The sequence below is a fragment of the Myodes glareolus genome, chromosome 2, assembly GCF_982192425.1.
Source record: "Myodes glareolus chromosome 2, mMyoGla1.1, whole genome shotgun sequence".
Lineage (NCBI taxonomy): Eukaryota > Metazoa > Chordata > Mammalia > Rodentia > Cricetidae > Myodes > Myodes glareolus.
In genome coordinates, this window is record NC_142027.1 from 105237294 (window position 1) to 105245894 (window position 8601).

At 48.9% G+C, this 8601-nt stretch overlaps 1 long non-coding RNA gene across 1 annotated transcript; it reads right to left on the reverse strand.

Moving 5' to 3' along the window:
- Nucleotides 1-1750: 1750 nt before the first annotated feature.
- On the reverse strand, nt 1751-5688 carry LOC148123102 (uncharacterized). Its single transcript, XR_015737268.1, has 3 exons — nt 5435-5688; nt 3691-3888; nt 1751-3009 (listed from the first exon to the last, which is right to left on the reverse strand). It is a non-coding gene; the product is annotated as an uncharacterized LOC148123102 (long non-coding RNA).
- Between the last annotated feature and the right edge of the window lie 2913 nt (nt 5689-8601).

Below are 8601 nucleotides of genomic sequence, written 5' to 3' on the forward strand. Positions count from 1 at the left end.
TGAATATAACAAAGACTTACCTGATTTCTGCCCCCAGTGAATCCCAAATAATCTCAGCGGTATGTCACCACTAACCTTCTCCACCAAGCAGGAGTCCCACCCTCCAGAACTTGTGTACTTCTTGACACCTCTCCTCCTAGAGGTGTGTTTCCTCCATCCTTTTCACCCTTTTAAGTTGTTGCCTGTTGGTTTGGTGGTGGCATGTGGTGGGCAAGTTGTTCTTGTTTTTATCCCACACTAACAGAACCTGTAACTCCAAGCTCAGCATCCGTCTAAACACTGGAGGGGAGAGGTTGCACAAGGACGTCCTTGGCTCAGGTCTTCTCACTAAATGAAGAGCCAAGCAAGCGTTTCTCTTCTGGGATAAGTGGATGGGTGGGTAGGTGAATGGGTGGGTAGATGGATGGAGGATGGGTAGGTGAGAGATTGGCTGGATGTATGTATGAAGAAGTGGGTGGGGGAATGGATGAATAATGGATACAGGGATGAGCAGGTGGATGGATGTGTCAATGTGTGTTGATGTGCATGCATGCGTGCATGGGTAATAGGTGGATGAAGGGATGGGTGGATGACATGGATGGCTGGATAAATGGATAGGTTGCTGGATAGATGGATGGATGGATGGATGGATGGATGGATGGATGGATGGGTGGGCGGATGGATGGATGAATGGGTGGGTGGATAGATGGATAGGTTGCTGGATGGATGGATGGATGGATGGATGGATGGATGGATGGATGGATGAATGGGTGGGTGGATGGATGGATGGATGGGTGGGCGGATGGATGAATGGGTGGGTGGATAGATGGATAGGTTGCTGGATGGATAGATGGATGGATGGATGAATGGATGAATGATGGTTGGGTAGGTGGGTGGGTTAGTGACTTGAGCACTTTCTGGGGAAACTGTCAGTAGTAAAATGCAAGCACAGCCATAGCAAGGAGACCTGTGTGAACTGAGGTATTGAGGGTGAGGGAATGTGGGAAGATGCTGGTAGCATGTGGTATCAGAGGCACATGCATGCATGCACACACACATCAACAACAGTAACTGCTATAATTAGTACACACAGGGCTCTGAATCAAAGCCTGGTCTCCAGGGTGGTCCTGTTTGGGGGTGACTGAACATTTTGGAGGCCTTCAGGTCACTAGGGCATGCCCTTGAAGACCATGGGACCGACCCCAGTGCCTCCCAGCTCCCCCTTGCCCTATGGCTAATGAGGTGAGTGGCTTTGCCCTTACATATGCTCAGTCACTGCTGCTGTGAGTGACGCATCTGTGAGCATGGGTGTGTAAATGCCTCTTTGAGCTCCTGTTGCTTTTGGGTGTGCGTGTTCCTCTGTGTGCAAGGGTACGTGTGTGCACATGCATGTGGAGGCCAGAGGTCAATCTCAGGTGTCATTTAAGTGCCATTCACCTTATTTTTTTGAGACAGGGTTTCTCCTTTGGCCTGGTGTTCACCAGTTCAGCAAGGTTGGCTAGCCAGTGAGTTCCAGGGATCTTCCGATTTCTGCTTGCCTGGTGCTGGAACTATAGACACATGCTTCAATGCCAGGCTTTATTTTTTTAGTTTTATTTATTTATACTTCTTATGAAGAAGTGTTCTACATGTACACCTTCAGGTCGGAAGTAGGCGTCAGATCCTATTACTGATGGTTTTGAACCACCACGTGGGTTTTGGGAAGTGAACTCAGGACCTCTGGAAGAGCAGCCAGTGCTCTTAACCTCTGAGCCATCTCTCCTGCCCTGTTTTTGTTTGTTGGTTGGTTGGTTGGTTGGTTGGTCGGTTTTTCAAGATAGGGTTTCTCTGTGTAACATTCCTAGCTTTCCTGGAACTCACTCTGTAGACCAGGCTCGCCTCAAATTCACTGAAATCCACCTGCCTCTGCCTCCTGAGTGTGGGCATTAAAGGCGTGCGCCACCACCACCACCCGGCTAACGTTTGACTTTTTCGTGTGGCTTCTAGAGTTAAATCAGGTCCTCATGCTCTCAAGGCAAGTACTTTGCCACCTGAGTTACTTTTCTGCTGCTGTGAGAAGAAATACTCTGACTAAAGCCACTTAAGTGAGTAGGGGTTTACTCTGACTTGTATATGTTCACCGTGGCTGGGCATAAAGGAGTTTGAAGCAGTTGATCACACCAAACCCACAGTCAGGAATCAGAAAGCCGTGAGGGCACGATGCTGTTCGGCTGGCTCCCTTTCTCCACCTCTACAGCCGACGATGCCAGCCAGGAAATGGTGCCTACCATGCTAGAAAAGTCTTCCCACATCCATTAACACTTCCAAGATAATCCTGCACAGGCACGCCCAGAGACACAGCTCCAAGATTATTCTAGAAGACTGGAGATGGAGTGAGTTGGTAGAGTGCCTATCTTTATCAATTTAGTCGTCCAACGTGTATGTGTGAGACCTTAAGTTCAATCCCCAGTACTGAAAAAGAGAAAAATGTCAAAGCGGGGTAGTGTAGCTAAGCGATGGAGCCCCCGCCTTACCTTATATGTGAGGCTCAGGGTTTAATTCCCAGCACTGAAAACAAAACAAAGCTGGTCGTCCAACTGCTTTCCAGTGCGCCCGCCCGTCTTTGCATGGCTGCCAACAATAGCAGGTGTTCCCGTGGCTCCGCACCCTTGTCAGCACTTGGCATTGTTGGCTCGTCTTGAGCATCGTGTTTGTTTCGCACGGGCAGGATTCTGCAGCAGCTGTCTTGTGGTGAGTGTTTGGATCTCCTCTAGCTTGCAGAGCTGTCGACATTTGGATGTGGGAAAGCTGCAGATATTCAGATATGGGAAAGGCTTCCAAACACACAAACTGCAGAAATCCCTGTTGTGAGTCCTTCATCTGCATAACTCCCGAGGCTCCATTCGGTGACCTTCCTGGAAGTTTCGTGACCAGAAAGCCCTGTGTTGAGCCTCCACGGCTGTCCTGTGAACCTCTGCCCCAGCCCAGTGACACAGATAAGGCATTTAAGAGTCACACTGTACCATCCTATTTCACAATACTGCTTTGCTCCTGAAGGAAAAACAAAAACCAGCCCTGCAGTTAGAACGGGTGTCCCAGGCCTGTAAACCCAGCTCCTCGAGAGAATTGCAAGCTCCAAGCATACTGGAGCTACATAGTGGATTCAGGGCTAGCCTGCGCAATTCACCCGGTCTCAAAATAGTAAAGAGAGGGTTAAAAATGTAGCTCAGTGGTAGAGCTTCTGCCTATAATCCCTCAGTGAGGGGCGGGGTGCGTGACTCCACATTAGGTCACCTGCCTACGTTCCCTCAGGAAAGGTCTAGAGGAATGGACCCTTAATAGGGCATTTACCTAGTTGGCCAAGCATCTGGGTTCAGTCCCCATCATGACAGGCGGTGCTGGTGAGCAAGCATATGACTGCAAGGCTGTGGTAGGGAAGGTGAGGGACAAAACATGGTGGATACACCACTCTTCTCTGCCCCTTTCTGGGTGCTCTAGAATAATTCTATTCTCCTCTGCGGGCCTCTCTTTCCTCTTCTTTGAAATGAACGAATGGCAAGATGGCCCAAGGTTTCTGCTATGATTGCCAAAATTCTAAGCAGGTGCTGAACTTTTGAGCCATGACCCCACCCCTGCCCGGGGGATTGTAGGCAGGTATCCTACTGTTGAGCCATACCCCAGCCCCTCCATCTCTCCTGGAGGGGGAAAAAGCACATTCAGCAAGACACTTACATTTAGACTGATGATCTTGACAGAGGCACAGGAGAGAGCGGGCTTCTTTGCCAGGGGAAATAGCTTCTTAAAATATTGAAATAAAGGCTCCCAGCAATTGCACATGGATCAAGCTTTCATTTCTTGGAGGGCTAAACAAATAGTTCAAGATATGAGGTGGTGCTTTTCAATATCTGTACTGAAGGCAGAGAGCGTCGGCTGAGAAGGGAAAAGATTGTTATAGTTGAGCTTGACTAGGCACAAACAAGCAGACACACTAACTCTCAATTCTGTGCCACTGTGGGATCTGGACCGACACCAAGGATATCCTTTGTGGGATTTTCCTTCCTCGTGGATTTCATTTGTTTGGTCTTGAACTGGACTGAGCTCCTGATCCTCCGGCCTCTATCTCCTGAGAGCTAGGATTACTGTCTCAGCCAATGCTGGGGACAAACCCCAGAGCTTTATGCATGCTATACACGCACTCAGCTAACTTCTACCAATACAACACACACACACATATCAGACACACACATCATACACACTAAATAAATGAACGCTCAGTGAAGCCCTGAAAGTCACCCAGCAGGAGGCAGGCAAGAGTATTGATGAGGCTGAGTGTCAACTGCAGAGCTTAGAATCGGAGTGTGGAGGGAGGAAGACATCCATCCACCAACTCACTCATCAGTCCATCTACCTACCCAGCCATCCATCCATTTATGCACCCATTCATCCATCTACCTATCCACCCATCCACTTACCCAACCATCCATCCACCAACCCATCCATCCATCCATCCATTCATCCATCCACCTACCCATGCACCTATCCACCCATTCATCCATCCATCCTCCTCTGTAAACACCCATCCTTCCATCTATCCATCTATCCATCAGCCCATCCACCTACCCAACCATCTGTCCATCTGTCTGTCCATCCGTCTGTCTGTCCATCCGTCTGTCCGTCCGTCCGTCCTTCCATCTATCCATCCATCCATTTATCCATCCACCCACCCAACTACCCACTCACCCATCCGTCAGCTCTCAGCTGAAGGGTGGCCAAAGTATGGAAGGCTCCAAAGGCAGCCACTTCCCCTGGCCTGGCTTCTTCTTTCTTACCTACCTCTAAGCCATCATCCCAGAACTTCTAGAGGGTGGAGCTATTATGTCTCTGAGGCTGCTTTCAGGCTTACGAAGCATAGGGCAGGAGTTACAGAGACAGGTACATTACCCGCACTGCCAAAACTTGTCTTTCTTTTAATTATTTTTATTGATATGGTTTTCTTGATGTTTATTGGTTTTTTTTAAACAAAGTTCAAGGTTCTCTAGAGAAACAGAATGACTTGTTAGTTTTGTGTTAAAAGGAGGCTTACTAGATTGACGTATATGCTATGGTCTGGGCAGTCCAGCCATGGCTGCCTCACATTGTAGAAGCTGAGAATTTGGTAGCCACCGAGACCATTCCCAGGCTGTCTCAACAGCCCCAGTCGGTGCTGAAGGCAGAGGATTCCTGCAGAGGAGCTGGTCTTTGCCCCATGCTGGAAGGCTAAAGAGGCTGGGCTCTGATGACAGCGGCAGCAAGATGCCACAGGGTAGAGGCACCTGTCAGCTGGACATGAAGGCGAGCAGGCAAAGGGGCAAAAGCTTCTCCTTCTCAGACCTCTTTTTATCTGAGCTGCCAGCAGAAGCTACTGCCCATAGGTATGATGGGGCTTTCCACCTTAATTAAATGGGGTCGGTCCCTCACAGTGCGCCCAATGACTTACCTGTTGGCTGGGTCTGGATCCACTCACATTAACAACCAAAAACATCCATTGCGTAGAGTCTCACCAAATCCAGACTATATAAGGCTCATGCGTCTCATGTTTTGGCCTCCCAAGCTCCTGGAACACAGGCGTGCCCACCTGCCTGGCTCGCCCTGCTTCTACTCACAAACACTCTTGAGGGGAGAGAGCAGAGAGCAAGCCGGTGACTCACCACTTGTGTCCACGTGGCTGAGGTTTCTATTGACTCGAGAAGAGACAAAAACTCTAGTAAGTCTCTTGGGTGTGGAAGTCTCTTGACTTCCAGAACGAAGTCTTTCGGCAAATGGGATGTCATTTATTTCCCGCAAGGATCCAGGAAGAAAGAAGTACAGACACAGGCCATGCTGTGGGAGGACTTTGGAGATGTGGCGCTCAGCAAAGAAACCTACTTAGTGAATTTCAGGCCAATAAATCCTGTCTCAGGACAAAAGAAGAAAGGGACTCAAGAAAGGACACCTGACGTTGTCCTCTGACCTCGGCATGCACAGGGCACACATGGGCAAGCATCGAGAAGAGTAGGCAGGATGCCAAATGATGATACTCCAATAAGAAGCTATTTGAGTTGGGTATTCAGTGAGGATGTAACACCCTTGAAAAAAGTAAATAAGTAAATAAATACAAAACCACTATGTTCCTCTTTACTGCAGAATTGGAAAATCCCTCACACCAAGAGGATTATAGTCAAACCACCATCCAGCTTGTTAGAAAAAAGTTGCGACCCTTCCAATACACAGATCAGCTCTGGAATCCTTGTTATTTCTGTCAGCTAACCCGAACTACATTCGCAGCCCAAAATGTGCTGAGCATTAGACAAATGTGTGGTATCTGGAATTTTCATTTTCAGGACAACTTTCATTTTTTAAACAATATTTTTAAGATTTATTTTAGCCTGGCCATGGTAGTGCACGCCTTTAATCCCAGCACTCGGAAGGCAGAGGCAGGTGGATCTCTGTGAGTTTGAGGCAAACCTGGTCTACAGCGTGAGTTGAGTTCCAAAACAGTCAAGGCTACAGAGTAACCCTGTCTTGAAAAAAAAAAGATTTATTTTTATTTATGTGTATGTGTCTATGTGAGGGTATGTGATGTATATGTGGGTGACTTGAGGGGCCAGATTAAGGCATGGGATCCCTTGGAGCTGGAATTACAGGAAGTTGTAAGTCATGGGATATGGATGCTGGGAACACAGCTGGATTCCCTGGAAGAGCAGTAAGCACTCCCAGCTGCTGAGGCATCTCTCTAAACCCTCACAACAACCTCTCAATCTATTTTCTTCTTATTATTTTTGTACTTTAAATTTTTATGTGTATGAGTGCTTCGCCTGCATGTGTGTCTGTGCAGCATTCACAAGCCTGCCTAGGGAAGGACGACACCAGAAGAGGACACTGAGCCTCCTGGGCCTGGAAATACAGGTGGATGGCTGTGGCTGTTAGTGGCCTTGTAGGGGCTGCAATTCAAAGTCGGTTCCTCCAGAAGAGCAGGGAATTCTCTTAATGGTTGAGCCATCTCTCCGGCCACCTCAATCTTATTTTTTTTTGTACATAATCTCATGTATCCCAGGCTAGCCTTGAGCTCACTTTGTGGCCCACACTGTCTTTCAACTCCTGATCCTCCTATCTTGACCCCCAGTACCAGCATGCCAGGTATGTACCGCTAACACTCCATTCATGCAGTGCCGGGGATCAGACCTGACCTCATCCCCAGGATCTCAAGTCAATTTTCTTTTCAGTCAGAGTCTCATTATATAGCCCAGGCTAGCCTCAAATTCACCATCCTCCTGCCTCAGCCTCCCAAGGCCTGGGCACAGGTATGCACCTACCGCCCTTGGCCTCAACAACGCCCTTGCTCCCACGCTGGCACTACTGATCCCATAGCTGTCCTGTTTTGTCTTTCTGTTGCTCTCATAAAAGACACAGACAGAAGCAACTTAAGGAAGAAAGGGGAATTCTGGGTCACAGCTCCAGAGGAAGAGAGGCCACGGTGGGGAGACGGCATGGCCGCAGGCAGGTGTGGCAGAAACAGGATGCTGGCCAGTCTCTATATATCCAATAGTCAGGAAGCAGAGCATGAAGGGGAAGCGGGGTCTGTCTAGAAAGCCTCAAGGCCCACCCTCTGTGACCCACTTCCTCCAGCTGGGCTCCACCTCCTGAAGGCTTTAGGACCCCTACTGAGCACAAAAGAGATAGTACAAACTCAAATTACAGTTGTCATTTTATTATTATTAATTACTAGTGTGTGTGTGTGTGTGTGTGTGTGTGTGTGTGTGTGTGTGTGTGTGAACGCCATCGGTGGGCATCAGATTCCCAGGAACTGGAGGTACAGGTGGTTGTGTGCCACCCTAGGTAGGTGCTGGGACCCACACTCAGGAGAACAAGAGCAGCAAGCGCTCCTAACCACTAAACCATCTCTCCAGTCCCAACAACGGGGCTATTTCAAATGTGTCCACTTAAGAGTTTTCCTTTCCAGCCCCGCCTAGTGGCACACGCCTTTAATTCCAGCACTAGGGAAGCAAAGGCAGGTGGATCTCTGAGTTTGAGGCCAGCCTGGTCTACTTAGTGAGTTCCAGGACAGACAGGGCTACATTGTGAGACCCTGTCTCGAAAATAAAAAGGGAGGAGGGAGTCTTTCTTTCCAGTACAGTAGCCCCTCCAAAACACACTGAAGAACAACCAAACAGGAAATGAGATTCCTCCTTTTGTTAAGTTATCTCTGAGTCTGACGCGTGCGTGATGATGTGTGACTGGGAGGCTCTCTTGCTATGGCACATGTGGAGGTCAGAGGACAACCTCGGGCTTTGGTCTTCACTTTCCACCTTGTTTGAGGCTGCTGCGTTCACCGCACTAGCTGGCCCTTGAGCTTCCAGGAACGTCCCTGTCTGCACCTCCCATCTCTCCCTAAACGCACTGGGATCACAAGCACATATAACCTCAGCGGGCTTTTCCATGGGTTCCGAGTATTTGAACTCAGGTCTTCACGCTTGCACTGAAAGTGTCTTTCCCACTGAGCCCTGATTGGTTGTATGAATCCCGTCCAGGCATCCATTTAAGCCATGGGAAGGTCTCCCGCCTGAAACAGCAGCACATCCACCGGACACAACCTTTCCCCTGTTTTCCTTCAGGCTTGTTCTTTAT